Source organism: Melanotaenia boesemani, chromosome 12, assembly GCF_017639745.1.
Source record: "Melanotaenia boesemani isolate fMelBoe1 chromosome 12, fMelBoe1.pri, whole genome shotgun sequence".
Lineage (NCBI taxonomy): Eukaryota > Metazoa > Chordata > Actinopteri > Atheriniformes > Melanotaeniidae > Melanotaenia > Melanotaenia boesemani.
Genome location: NC_055693.1, coordinates 13,725,238 through 13,740,580, shown reverse-complemented (window position 1 = coordinate 13,740,580; position 15,343 = coordinate 13,725,238). Strand labels below are relative to the sequence as shown.

At 38.6% G+C, this 15,343-nt stretch overlaps 1 protein-coding gene across 1 annotated transcript in view; it reads left to right on the top strand.

The window, feature by feature from the left end:
* Positions 1 to 354: 354 nt before the first annotated feature.
* Positions 355 to 15,343, top strand: part of st6gal2a (ST6 beta-galactosamide alpha-2,6-sialyltranferase 2a) — a 53,702-nt gene continuing 38,713 nt past the window's right edge. Inside the window, exon 1 of the mRNA XM_042001556.1 lies at positions 355 to 543. The gene's annotated coding sequence lies outside the window, so the exon portion shown is untranslated. The remainder of the gene's footprint in view (positions 544 to 15,343) is intronic.

Genomic DNA, 15,343 nt, shown 5'->3' with positions numbered 1-15,343 from the left:
GCGGTGTTTTGTGGAGGTTCATATACAGACGGGACTGGGGCTTGGAGCCAGGCTTTAGCCATACTTTATATTTAGCCTACTGAACAGATTTGAGACTTAAATTAGTCTTACTCACTTGACATTTGACAATAAAGCTAAGTCAGTATCTGCCAGTAAGAGTTGTTATGAGCTAGACTCTCCTTTTTCTTTTATTTCTGCTTTTTAAGAATAGAAAAATTTACATCAAAATCTCCATTCCTTCCTTCGTTTCCTTTCCTCTTTCGTTCCCTTCAAGACAGCGAGTCTCCTCCGTCCCTCACTGGAGAAAAAAGGCTCCGCCTTTTTTATTTTGTGGATGTGAGAAAAAGGCCAGCAACAATGTGACAGACAACACAGCCACTCTACGTAGTAGTGGATATCTTCTCTGTGAAAGGAGGGAGGGCAGAGGCGAGCCAAAGCGAGCCGGAGCCGCATGCTCGCTGTTCAACAAGGCGAACAGGAGCAAAAATGAAGCTCCGGACAGCAGCAGCAACAGCATCCAGTGAGGACTGACACAGTATTTAGGTAACGCTTTGTTCGCTTTCTGTGGGATTTCCATGCAGACATGCTTTTGGTGCTTCGGAGCGCTTTGTTTCTGGACACGGAGCAGCATGAAGGGAGGATGTGCATGCATGTAGTTGGGCTGAAAAGAATCCATGTAGAAGGCTTAAATGGATTTAACATGCACGTGAATATGTTGGAGAAAACGCTTTGTCTTCGGTAGTTTACCGGATCACCATTATCACCGTGGCTCATTTAACAACCGCTCATTTAGGCACCGCACGCGGCTCTATGTGGGGAAAATGGCTTGATAAATACGAGCGGCGTTATTGACAAACGCAGCAGAGTTCAGTATTTCTCAGTTGGTGACCGACTCTCTCCTGTACGACAACAAAATGAGTCCCTTTGGGGAGACTCATTGGAGAGACTTGAGTTCATTCACAGCTGAGTGTGAAGCCAGGCCTGCACACTTCTTGTTTTACTCGGTTATCATTATTTAAGACTTGCAGTGTAACCCCTATAAAAGCCAGAGGAAGAGAGGAGTTTTATGTCTTTGTTTTAACCCGTGATGATCAGAAAGTCTAAACATATCTGTGATATAACTGACTCTTGTCATCTTCTTTGTGCTCCAGTGATTGAAATGATTACATTTCTCACTGAAAGGTGTTTCAATCTAATCACCGACAAGCAGATGCAATCTCTGCTTTGGTTAAACAGGTAAACACAAAGGTGTTGGGTTCCTAATTACCCCCTCCCAACACAGGATGGGTAGCAGTGAGAGCATTCAAAAGCAGAAACAAAACACACAAGGTGTCACGAGCAGTTGGGTGTTTCCATTTCTGTGTGATGGGGGGTTTTGGAGTGTGGTATTATTTGAAGTTGTCTGATAAGAGTTTACCTGGTTGGGACGTAAAAGCCACTGAAACACATGATCTCATCACTTCGGAGAACTGCAGTAGAGTCGACCTGAAGTTATTACAGCCAGAATATACTGTATGATCACACACACATCCATGCTTTCTGTAGTCCTCTGGAATCAAAGACACCAACCTGCTCTTTGTATTTCCTCCTTCTGCAGCATAAACGGCGCAGAGAAAAAAAATCAAAGCCTCTCTCCAGGTTATGGTGACATTGCATCAGGAAAGTTCTGTTTTGCTTGTGTATAATTATGCTCTGCTTCGCAAGGCTTCGCAGGAGCTATGACTAAGGCAAAAGTTGATTTGTGAAAGGGTTGCAACACTCACAGACCTCCTGCATTAATACTCTTTCCAGACAACTGTCTAATTATGGCTGCACACTGGTTAGCATCTCTTTGTCCCTGCAACTGCACATTTATTATCCCAAATAGGTCCCCCTCCCTCTGTATGTGCAGACAGAACACAGGTGTGCAGGAGACATACTAAGAGCATTCTAGTTTTATTCTATAAGGCAATTCACAGTACAGCAGCTTCATTTTCTACACACAAAATAACTGTTTTTTCGTTAAAAGCTTATCTATGTAGTCAGGTTTGCAGAATTGCTGCAAAGTGCAGGGAGAACAGATTCAGGATAGATTTAACATCTCTCTTGTACAATTATATGGAGTAAATGTGAGCAGAAGAGTTTCATAATTTTTATAATGGGTAATATAGCTTATTCAGTATGCATGCACAGTGATAAATACCCCAGAAAGGAAGACACAGTGACAGTTTTGCTAGTGAACTTAGAACAGTATATTAATATAACTCCTTGTGCTCATGTTTACCTTTTTAGTTTACCTTTATTTTGAGCTGACATATACAGATGTGAAGCGTTGCAAACAACCATGCAAGCCATGAGGTGAAACGGCGTTCTCTGCAGGTTGACTTGTCTTTTTAAAGCTGTAGGATAAAATTGAGGACAAACGTCACTCTAAAAATACTGATGAAGTACGTAATCCCAACCAGTGGTGACCCAGTAACAGAGTTAAAATCAGGCATTGACTCTATTCATTAGCATCAGATGAGAGGAACTGATGTGGAAGAGTGTGTGGTGAAGAGACTGTCTTTTTGGTGTGTTTAACATGAGCCACTGTTCGATTTTGTTAGTTGAAAGTTCACAAAAGACATCATGCCCTTGTTGGAGTTGGAGATCTTTGCTATGGTTGTAAGCGTGTGACCGACCTCAGGAAACTGAATGAAAATAGAATCAGAGACAGATGAAGGTATTGCTTTGGTTTCAGAGATGTGCTATTTTAGTTTGCATTAGACCGTAAGAAGATACAAGCTTTTTGTCTGTAAGATACAGATGTGCAGCAGCTGATCTGTTCTGGAGCTGCACAGCAAAGCAGCTTTTAAATATTGCACCAATGGAGCTTTGAAGCTGCTCCAAACAGTCACATTGATTTAAAGAGAGGACGATCCCGCCCTTTGTAAGAATGAGGCCACAAATGACCATATGATAGTAAAAATTGGAGTTAAACCTCCAATGTGTGCTTTTTATTAATTTTTTTCCTTTTTGGTCACCTTTAAGCAGAGGTAAGAAGCAAAGACATTACCTTTTTTTTAAGTTGATGTAGTAGACTTGCTGCTGTGGCTTAGGTAGAAAATCAGGTTGTTTGCTGAAAACAGGGTTTGCTGTTTGTTGCCCAGTGTCCTTGGGCAAAACTCTGATAAGTGCATTCATCCTTTGCCAACTCATAAAAAACGTCTGTTTTTGCTGATAAATGCTTCACTACTGCCCTTTGCAGATATGAGAGAGGTAACCATAATATGTTCATCGCTCTGTGAAAAGGACAACATTCAGTCATTCGGACGTAAATGCCCCTCATGGCTTCATTCAGGCAAACCCTCGACAGTTACGGATGAGCCGGGGGTATGTGTGCGATATTTGCCATTGCAGAGTGCCAAAGTCTGTCTTGACTCAGAGTTTTCTTGCATCATGCGATAAAAAATTCATGTTAGTGTGACAAGTGTGCTGTGGTTGCGAAAAACATGTCAATGGTGGACGGAAGCAGCTAAAAATGTCACTTTTCTGCACATATAATGCCACCGAGCAGTTGGTGTGTTAGTTGGACTCCGAAATGCTGCTTATTTGAGTGGATTTTATTGCACTTTATAACATTAAAGGTAGTTGTTGTCAGCGATGAGAGCTGTTGGATTTCTCTGATAAGCAGATCATCAACCAAGTGAAAACCACTGAGAGCATGCAGTTCAGATCAGTGCCATTTTAAAGGTTATATGCAAAGGCTTCCAGGTACAATGTAGTAAAATTGCCATTACAGTCTGTGGCTTAAAAACATGGAGGTGCTCATTCTGGCATCATTTTGACATATCCAGTAGCTATTTGATTCATTATAAGCAGTGTATGTCTGAAAAAGGCAAACGTTTGCTACATGATCCAACAGCAGCAATATGAGTTTATTACATTTCACACTGTGTGAGATGGCCTCAAAAAATCTTGGTCTCAAGTCTGTGTCACTCTGCACAGCATCAGTTGGAGGCATGTCAGATTGTTGGCTGTAATGATGTAAATATGAAAAAAGAATATGAAAGCAGAACTGGAGCATTAGCTTTTATCATCTAATCTAATGTTTTGAAAAATGTGGCATCATATATAGTCCCACAAATGATGTATTGTTTTGATTAGTATCTTTTTCAATTTTCCTCTCCCACAAAAAATGTGGTGAATTACATTCGATGTTGTTTCATGTTATATGCTGGTTTCCTCTTTGCACTGTTGGAACTTGGTCGTTAAATCTCTGACAGTCTGAATTTTGTGGCATGGTATCGCTCCAAAGGTGCAATTTTCTTTGCATGGATAGAAACATCACGGATTCAGTCGGAGTCCAGAGATTGTTCCCTGCAGCTAGACGATCCCACTGAGGGATAATGGAGGAATAGTGACGCCTTTTTCATGTTCCTCATGTCTGATCTATGTTGCAGTTTGGTTTTAATTGCACTGATGGCAGAAAACCCTGATTTGCAGAAATGAGCTGATTGGTTTTAAATGGAAGCCACAAAAAAAAACCCAAACAAACAAAGAAAAAAAAAAAAAAAAAAGAAACAGAAAAGACCCTAGTGCGACCAGAATATGTATGGTTTCCTTTTTGTTTTAAAACTGTTAAAACATTCAAATTGAGGATCTGAAAGTACAGCCCCGAAGCCCAGTCTCTGAGGGTATGTAAGCAACCAAGAATCTGGCTATACACACTACCACGAACATACCACATATATGGATTAACTTTTATGCTTTCCAATACAGAGATTAGTTGTTATAAGTTTTAATACAGATCTACTGAAATAATCATCATTACAGAGTGATATTTATCTGTGTGTATGGGAATAAATACAAATGTTATTGTTAACACAGATCAATCACATCATGTACCACATACTAATTCTGAATATACCTTCCTGTAACTGATGCCAATGCCAAAGAACCTATCAAACAACCGGCCCCATAAACAACAACAAATTATGATTCACCAATTTGTACATCTGGTAAGTTAAATGTGTCAGTGACACAATTTGCATTCTGGCTGTTGGCATTTTATTTTATTTCAAAGTCTCCTACGACACTCGCCTCCCCAGCCTCCACTTGACTCACCTGCTTCCTCTACCCCGCCTGCGTCACGCTGTTCTACATCTAACCCTTGGGCTACTCCTGCCTGTCAAACATTAATTAATCAAACTAGTCACATAGAAATCGCACTCATTTAACATCCGTTCAAGTCTGTGGTTAAGCAATCAAAACTCTAGTATTAAATTATTTGACATTGTTCAGGAATTCTTTTGCCTTTTGCTTTTTCGAAAAACCTTTTTAACAGGCTCATCTGAAATTGCAACCAGTGGTTAATACATTACGGTGCGTAGATAGCCTGCATTGTTTAAGCTAACAGTGTCAACTTCTTTAGCCTACGGTAGTGGTAGGACCAACATTACATAAAATCGTGTTTGTGTTCATCATTATTATCTTTGTTCAACTTGTAAAATCTAAAGCACCTTTCATGTTTACCTTGTCTGTGGCCTTAACTATTGAAGTTTAATTAGGCCCCTCCTCTTTCTCCCTTTGCCCTGCTCTGCATGCTGTGTCCATGTGCAGAGCAGATGTCTGACAGCAATTCAGTTAAGACATTTTTTTACGTTGTCAATGTCAAACGATTAAATTCTCAGCATTTCGAAGGCCTGGCGCTAACAGTCATATACTAAGATATAGTTCAGTGTAAAATAACCTTGAAATGGGGAAACTTCAGAAGCCCAAGTGCATACAACATGTAATGTACTTCTAAATGTTCTACCTCAATACTACCATCTCTACCATCATAATTCAGCCTCATCTCGCCAGCTGTGTACGCGGTTAATAATATACTGTCCAAACTGTTTATATTTGTTAAAGAGGATGTGAAAGTATTAAAACCACCAGATGTGAGGAATGTGAAACGGCCAAAAATACTAAGACACTGATAAAAAAGTTTAATGAAGTTTAAGTGTTTGTTCAGCAGTGATTAAAACCATACAAGGACCTTCTGAAGTAAACAACTGTTGATTAAAACATCTGCATTGGCTGTTTACTTCTACACATTCTACAAATGCTTTACTTTTTTACATTAAATAACCACTTTAGTCGTGATAACTAGTTTATAATTTCCTGAATAAAAACAGAAGAGCTAGTTTTTGTCAAAATCAAAAGTCTGTTTAGTCACAATCCCCACATTGCAGTTTGCCATCATGCATGTACGTTTCTACCAACCATAGTTGTCTCTGTTTTATTTAATATTTTATGTATTTTTTGCTGGATCATATTGGTTTAGTCACCCACCAGTCCCCGTCACATGCTTTAAAACTCTAAGCTACCGCCCAACCTCAGCAGAAAAAAAAAAAAAAAATGTTGTTCAGTTGCTCAAAAGGATCAAATGTTCATTGTTTGTCTTCATAAACTTAACCAAATAGTGCTGGTCAGCTTTTTCAAATAAACAGTGAGTGAAACTTCATACTAGTTTAAAAAAAAAAAGGTCTAAATTGTGTTTTGATCGCCTCTTGAACGTGACATTGACATGCTCTCCAGTGGCCGTCCCGTGGGGCTGTTCCATGCTTTACTGTGATATCAGGGCTGGGATTTATCCACAGGACGTCTGTCTTTGATCATCAAAGCTCTGCATCGGCATCAGATTGCTGTTTTGGAGCAATAACTGCAGATTTAGCCACATTTCTTTCACGACTTTACATCGCCATATCAGACAGCCCAAAATAACACAGTGTGGATAGGGCTTTGGTCTCCGAGTCCATCTGTTGTTTGGTGCTGAGCAGGTTGTGTGTGGTGTGTCTGGTTGCCTAAAGCAACACATTATAAAAAAAAAAAGGCTATGAGTGTACTAGAACAATAAAAACTGGGAGCTGAAATTCGTTACAAAGCCCTGCATAGCTGAAGATTTTAGATCAACATTATCATTCCCAAATTGTTGCTTGATTTGACTTTTTTTGTTATAAATTATACATAACTATAAAAATAACAATACACACATGATACAGCATGGCTACACTCACATTATATATCATATTCCTTGTAGTTAATCCTACATTGTTCATATAATTTTATTGGAAAGGTAGAGTTTCATTTCATCTGTTCTAGACTGCCTGCACAGATTCTGTACAGAGGAGTGGAAAGACTGTACAGGCATTGAAGGAAGGTGGAGGTGTAATTTCAGATGTGCTCTAACTGACCAGGCCAGCAGTTATCTGAGCTCAGTCCTCAAAAGCAGGAGCGCTGGAGTCATCAAGACCAGCTGTGCCCCTCACTCCTGGCTGAGCTCATGAGCACTTGGAGGACATGAGGAACATATGGATATCCATGGTGATTGACTTTATTCACAAGACTGTAAACTTCCTGAGAGGAGAGATGGTGTAGGCACAGTGTGTGTGTGGGTCTCTGTTGATTTGTGGTGCCTCAGCTCTTTATTTTGCATTTTGAAAAGGAACAAGGAGTGTTTGAGCAGCTTATTGTTTATTTTCGTAGTTGTGCTGTAAATCTCTGATACACTGCTAATCTGAGTCTGTGTTTGGAAGTGAGTGTCCACAGTTCAGAGAGATTATGATGAGTTTAAGCTGTCTGAAAGTGGCTGCGAAGCTGTAGATTAGTGGGTTTGTTCTCTGGGCAATTAAACATGAAATTTTCACAAATGCAGCAGTCTGCGTGTGAGTTGCTGATATGACTGAGACGTGTCAGCAGCTTTAGCATATATGTTGACCTGTAAGATCAGATTTTTCCTTTTGTGAGATGAAGTAAATGGATTTGGCTTTTATAATAAGAAAAAAACCGTCTCAAGTCCAATTTCTCTTTGCATCTTGTTTCCGCATCAAAATTCAAGTGCAGTTTTGATTTAAGAAACGGTCTCAAGCTAAAAACAATGTTTTTCATGTTTCAAACACAAGCAAAGCAAACAGTGGTATGATCTCTTAAGTTAACTTTCTCTACTTTGTCACTTTAAAGCCTAGGTCCCGTGGGCGTCAGTGCTCCTGGCTGTATTTATGAGCCATAATGTGAGGCGTAGAGCTGCATTTCCTTCATAGGACCTTGCCGTTGGCAGCCTGTATTCAAGAGAGCCCTCTGAACTGTGAAAGCTTGTCATCAAAAACCATTGGCCTGTGTGATTTATCAGAAGAACCTGTGCTTAGGTCACACTGACTCAACTCTTTTTTTTTTTTTTTTATAATATCAGATACCCTTTCCTTTTAGAGGTTACTTTTTAAGTTTAAAACTTTGAGTCATTCCCTTTCAGTGACGGCTTGACAAGCGTAGTGCTGCTGAGCATGCTTACCTTGTATATGTTTGACAGTTTATGACTTTAAGGCGGCTTTTTCTCATTTGAATGAGTTGAAGGCTTGTTACTCATTAGTAGTTCTGCTTTCAAATAAAACATTCTCAGCTTTTGTACTTACAAAGTGTATGAAAGTCTCACGGTGCTTTGATAGAAAGGGGCTAATTGGCAGTGCTATGACCTTGTCCAGGTGTTATATGGGTGTTATGGTTTCTTACCTCCTTTTAGCAGAACAAAGGCTCATTATGTGGATATTCTGTAGGATGCAGACTGTTGTCTCCTCTGCATAAAGATTCAGGTGTAAGCTTTCTATAACAGATGGACTGTGACAGGTGTGTATGAGAGAGCTTTCCGCCTCCCTGCACCTCTTGGCCATTATTGGGTCTAGCTGCTTCAGAACAAGATTAATGAACTAAAGCACGTCTTTGAGAAAATAGATGTATTTTACTCTGCTGATATAACCATAGCTGTACTTGAAAGACGATAGAAGAGACAGGATAGACCTAATCTGCCTCAGCGGGATCAGTCTATAATGGAGTTAGTACGTTCTGGTCTGACCTTGCAGGACCTGATATTACAACAGCATGAAGTCGTCCCTCATGAGTCTGATCTTTTTACCACCAAGACAGGACGAGGACCATTTAGCTTGTTTTTCTTTTATCATTTCACAAAGTGTTGAACATAATTTCCTCTTTTTGTTTTTAAATTTGTACCCTTGTTTACATATAAATACATATATTTTGGCTTTGAAAAAGATGCCAGTGCTGCCAGCATGCATGGACAAATACAGTACAAATTGCTGACAACTGAAAATCATTATAAACAATGGGATCACTCAAAAATCCTTTTCTCCACGTTGCATTTTTACCAATTTTCATCTTACTTCATTCCGACACCTCTCATTAATCAGGCTTGCTCAGCTGTTCTTAGAGCAGCAGCTAAATTTCCTTGTTAAAATGGCTGATTTCAAAGCAGAGTTAAGAAAAAAATGTGGTTCTTAATTAATGTGACAACGCACGTCCTGGATGTTCAGTTAGGCAACAGTAATTTGCTAAAAGGTCCAGTGGATAACTCTGTAGTTGTGTTTCTATCAACGATTTTTAAAGGGTGCTCTTAAATGTTAGATTATAAAAACTTTATGAAACTTACTACATTGGAAAAAAATAGGAAAAAAAAAGCTTGTTTGATATTTCCCCTTTTTTAAGATCAAAGTGCTTTTTGCAAAGTTTTGACATTGAGAATTTACTTCTATGGAGAAAAACAGGTAAATACCTGTTGACTTGAAATAACTAAATATGCTGTGAACAATTGAATAAAATTCTTGAGGACCTCTTGGCACTTTTTTTCCATTTATTCTTTTCTATTTGATCAAGGTGATGGATTTTTAAGGATTTCTTCTTGGTCAAGATGTTTTTCTGGTGAAATCTTCCCTCTTCTGTTATCTTAGCATACACTGCCACCTTCTTAAAAAAATAAATGGTTTCTCCAGTCGAAACCTTAACTACGTTTTTTTGTTTATATTCAAAGTGGTATTTAAAGCTAGACTCGGGGTTTCTGTTCACAATACCTGGCACACATGGCGCTTTGGTATCATTTTGGCCAGTAGCTGACCTCCCACAAATCACAGCGAATTATTCAACCATTGTTTGATTAATAATCCCCCTCCCACCAACCACGCATGTGTGGACAGATGAATACAAAAAACCATTCAGCCATTTAAAAGGCTTTTTTTAATTTGTCATCATTCTTTCCTTATGCAATTTTCTAGTTAATATCACTCCAAATGGGTTTCATGTGTCACAAACTGCACACATTGGTTAAAAAAACAAACACGTAGCCTCTGTGCTTTGCATTTTAGGAACAGTGCTATGTCATGATTAACGTATGGCAAACTTATCCTAGTTAACTTATAAGATTTTGGACTGAAAGTTTTCTCTCTTTTTTTTTTTTAAAAGTTCTTCACACACAAAAGTGTTTAATAACTGTTTTTTTTTTTTTTTTTTTTTTTTTTTTTTTTCTGTAAGTTTTTTTTTTTCTTTTTTGGGGTACCAGGGCCTTGCAATGGCCAAGCACTTGTATTTTTTATGGCAGTTGCCTAACAGGTGCGTTATCTCCATCTTGTTGTGGTAGTAAAACCTTAACACACATAACTACTGGTTAAATCATACGTCTGTGTGGTCATTAAATACATCATGGCTTCTTTGTTTTTCTTACTGATTGCATGAGTGATATTCTGCTCAACACTGCCACTACAATTTGCATGGGTGCTGCTTATTTTGCTGTGTTTAGGTACGCATCTACAAGATCTCTGATAACAAACTGAAAAACACATGAAATGAACGCAGATGACAGACAGAAAGCTTGGTCTGTATGCCTGAGTATCTAATGTTGGCATAAAAGAACCTCTTTCAAATGTGGTCAAACAAAAATCTCTCAACAGAATATGTAGTTTTATAACATTTTGGGGTTCAGTTTATGGGGTTCAGACCTCAGCTGCGACAAGGTAGGACAGGATTTTATAATAGGAATGGACCAAATGAGCCAGCCATCGTGTATAAGTGAAATGTAGAGTTATTCTAATAATTCATGAGAAGACATGCCAAAGATGTCTCTTCTAGAACAGTGATTCCCAACTTTGGGTCAGGGACCCCTCAAGGGGGTCCCCCAAAGAGCACGAGGGGTCTCCCAAACCTTTGAACAAGAAAAAAAGAGTAAGGCCATATGTTGTTCATTTAATTTTGGCTTTACTGAAGGACAGAATACAGTAATTGTGGTGAAAATCTCACTTTCAAAGCACTTTCAGCACAGCATGGTTTCAGCACAGCATGGTTCACATGGTTCACAGCACTGTTGGTGGTGTATGGAAAGATGCAGCATTTCCAAATCAATTACCTGAAGACTGGTATAGCATGCTGCATCATTTCTAGATGTTTTATATAAAACTGTTGAGGTTAGTTGCTCTGAACTAAAATAAGCCTCAAGATATCCATTTCTGAGCAGCTAAGCGTAGCAAATGTTTACTCTTAAAATTCATCAGTGATGCTCTAAATTATTAAAGTATTTACAAATTCATGTTTTTATAACTTTAGTGCTAAGATTGGTTTCTGTCTTTTAAAAGTGGGTCATACTGACAAATGAACTGCATATTTGATTCTGTGTGCTTTGTCAAAAACCGAATTAGATGTAATAATAATTGGGTATATGTGGAAAATATCACAGCTGAACTATTAGTAGAAAGAAGGAAAATGGAAATCATAGTCCTGGTTTTTGCCATCATACTGGTGGAGGAAAATAAAACATGAGTGCAAATATGAGTACTTGCAGGGGCTTGTACAAGTATTTACTGGTTTAAACTTTGCATGAATGGTCCTTCAGTTTTCTGCATGCCTCACAATTTATTCTATTGAAGAACCTGAAATTAAAATCTTGTTTCATAACATTTGTGCCATCTGTGCTGTTTTTTAGCTTTCAAAACTGATATGTACTTAGTTGTGCATTTGTATGCATGCGCTCATGTGGTTGCATGCTCTAGGGTACGTGATTGGCAGCCACTCGGATGGCTGGAATAAGCTACATCGCCTGCAGTGTGTTCTCACCTCCTCATGCTAGGTGCCAGTGGTGAAAAGCCAGTTAATCTGCTGCTGGTAGCAAGTCACATTTCCACATATAAAAAAACAAAACAAAAAAAAACAAAAAAACATGGCAAGTTGAGCTGTAGTACAGTAACTACACACTATCTTGTGTGCAGGGATGCAAGAGAGGATGCATTAATACGCTTGTATGCGTGGGTACAGTAAAACAGTAATATGACTGACTTTAGAGCAAACATGCATAGACACAGACACAGTCAGTAGAGCGGTGTCTGCACTTACATCTGCATGCACAGCATCACAGCTGAATGTAGGTCACATAAGAAGTAAGATGTGGGGGAAGGAAAGAAGGTGAGTAGTGGAAGTTAAGGGAGGAGGAAGCCTTTCATTATGTCATCATGTTGGAGCAGTGGCTGGATTAGGACAGGATATATAAAGAGATTTACACCCTGGGATTTTAAGCTTTTGCATTGGAAATAAGACGACTTAACATTTTCTCTTCATTTAAGAAAACAAAGATACTGTTTTTACTGTCAAATTTTTAAAAATTTTGATCACATTAATCACAGCTTACAAATTAATAATGATTAATTACCATTCACAACTATGCCTAAAATATGTATCAACAGAACAAGCCAATGCTACAAATATTTACTGTTAATTGACTTTCTCTTGGGTGAACGTCAGATGTTCAAGGGTCAGTCAAAGCAGCATGTACTGTACTTTTCTAGACCCGCCCCTGCATGGCTGAACAATACACCCTGTCTACCTTCAGCCAAGTACTGTGTTAGAGAAGGTCTTGCCAACAACAATACTTTTGGGTAAATATGTGACAATGTGAACCTGAACTGCTAGTTTCCTCCTTCTCAGCTGAACGATAAATACACGCAACAAGAGAGATAAGCCGATCAGCTGATCACAGACAGCCATCATGATTCAGAAACACGAGAGAGGGAGGAAGCAGCTGCTGCACAAAGAGCCACTAAAGTAGACATGTTGGTGCAGGAAAAGTGCAGGTGTGGCTCATCTTTTTCATCTTTCGTTTCCGGGTTCCGCTGTCATAACAGAGAAGAAAGAAAACAAACAATAGAGTCACTACTAGAGCATTAACCAGAGGAGACTGTAACATACAGCGCCGCAGGACTAAGTTTAGCCAAATGGTGGTGTCTATCAGAGGCACACAGTCATGGAACTCACTACCAGCTCATATTAGAAACTGTGACAACTATCTCACCTTCAAGAAAACACTAAAAGAGTGGTTAAAAACAAACCAGTCCTGTACTCATGTGTAACTAACATCCTGTTTACCTCTTATTACTAACACTGTGTTTAATGTTTATTGTAACTATTGTAAATATGAGATGTTTGTCAATGTTTGTTCAATGTGCCTGCCTTAGGACAACAGATGCAATTTAGCTTTTGTGGCTAATTCTGGCATATTTACTGTGAAGCTTTTGCTCATATGTTGATTAATATGCATTGTCCTAAATAAATAAATAAATAAAATAAATAAAAAAAGTGACGGCTGTATGGAGCTCATCATACCGTGCATGCGTTAATTGCATTAATAAATATTAACGCAGTCAATTACATTAATTATTTACAGTCTTTAACGCGTTATTTTTGACAGCCCTAGTTTTTGCACAAAGATGTAATATCCCATACTTACAGGCTATGACAACTTCAGACTTGACCAGAGACAAATTAGCAGACAAGAGAGATAAAACAGAAAAATTAGATAAAAGAGACCTACTTTTTCTATAATAACAAGAAACTGTTTTAGCTTTGACATTGTCCTGTCGTCACTTGCTCATTTATCTTGGCTTTGGGTACTTTTAGCCTATTGGCTATTCTTAACAGCTGCACTTTGGGTTTGAAGATGTAATGAAGTGCAGTGGACCCTTTGGAGAGCTCAGATGCTGCCAGCATAATTACACAGGGTGAAGTCTGCTCTCCCACATGGTAATAGCCTTGTTGCCTCCAGACGGAAAAGTAGAGTGGACATGTAGCCGGGGCTTCATAAAGAGAGGAAAGAGAGATGCAGTTCATTTAGTCAGTGCTTTTCCTTCTGCTTTATGCTCAATATCCTCATCCTGGTTTGTAACTTCAAGAGACTTCTGATGTCTTTGTTCTTGCTTGCAGTGCCTACATTTTCTTTTACTGATTCTTAGTTGGGAAAAGTTTCTTTCTCCCAATTTAAATACAAAGTATAGCTCACATTGCACATTGCTATATTAAAAATGATATTAGCTAAATGTGAATTACATGTACAGTAGCAATCATACAAGTAAAAAAAAAAAGTTACGATAACAATCAGCAGTTTTTTTTATCTGATTAACACTTTTTCAGATGGAGCACAGATATGTGGGACATACTGATTTTAGACTGTTGAAAAGGTGGCTAATTTCCATTTGTGTACTCTCTCGCTCATACAGAGCAGTTCTCATGATGAAATAAATTTCTGTGCTTCTTCTTCACATCTTTGCACCCCTTTGTCTCGCTTTGGGATTAATTTGTGATTTCTTTAGAGCAAACAACAGACTTACGGGCCCCTGTTAGGATGACAATTTATTCAAACTCTGTTCAGAAACTTTGATGCTCGCTGATTTGAGTGAAGTGTGAACTCTGAGATGCAGATTAGTTTGTGAGTTGTGCACAGTTGCACAAAAACATTATGATCCTCAGCTTTGAATGAGGTTATGTGTCTTTGCCACTACATAAAAAAACACTCTTTTCATACATATGCTACTGTTTACAAACCATCACTTTTAGTGGGGTGCAAGTCTGAGCTGCATGTATATTAAGCGATTGCACACACTCAGGTAATAGCAGGCTATTTTTTGAATAAACCAATAAGAGTTTTTTTTTTTTTTTGTATTGCCATCATCCGCTGGTATGATTTCCCAGACTAGATAGAGCTTTTAAAGCTAATACAAATTATAATGGTTGTGTGACATGCTGAGTGTGGTCCTGCTGGAGGTTGCATCCCCCCCCTTATATCTGCTTTTGTTACAGAATAATTTTGTGTAACATTGTTAAAGATGGATATTTGCAGATCTGCTTGGTGAACAGAAAACAGAAGAGATTGTGTTGCAGTGTGTTGTGAAGTGTACAAGCACTTATATTCTTTAGGATTTAATTGCTGTTGATCTAATGGAAAATTAGGTCTAATTTCTTTGATTTATACGTCTATACTGTGACTTAAATTTTGTAGCTTACTCTAGTTGAACACGTCGACTGACTTCAATTTGGAGGGGTGCGTTTAAAAGCAGCCACAGAAAACTGCAGCTTTGCATACATTTAAACCTGAGAAGTGTTAAATTAAGACCCATATATTAGTCAAGAAGATGTAGAAGAGGCAGTTAAACATCCCAAAGCATATTTGCTTGATCTGAGCTTAGCCCAATTTAACCTCAAGCCATATGGGTTTCTTAATGATGCTGTGAGCATGCAAAAGTTG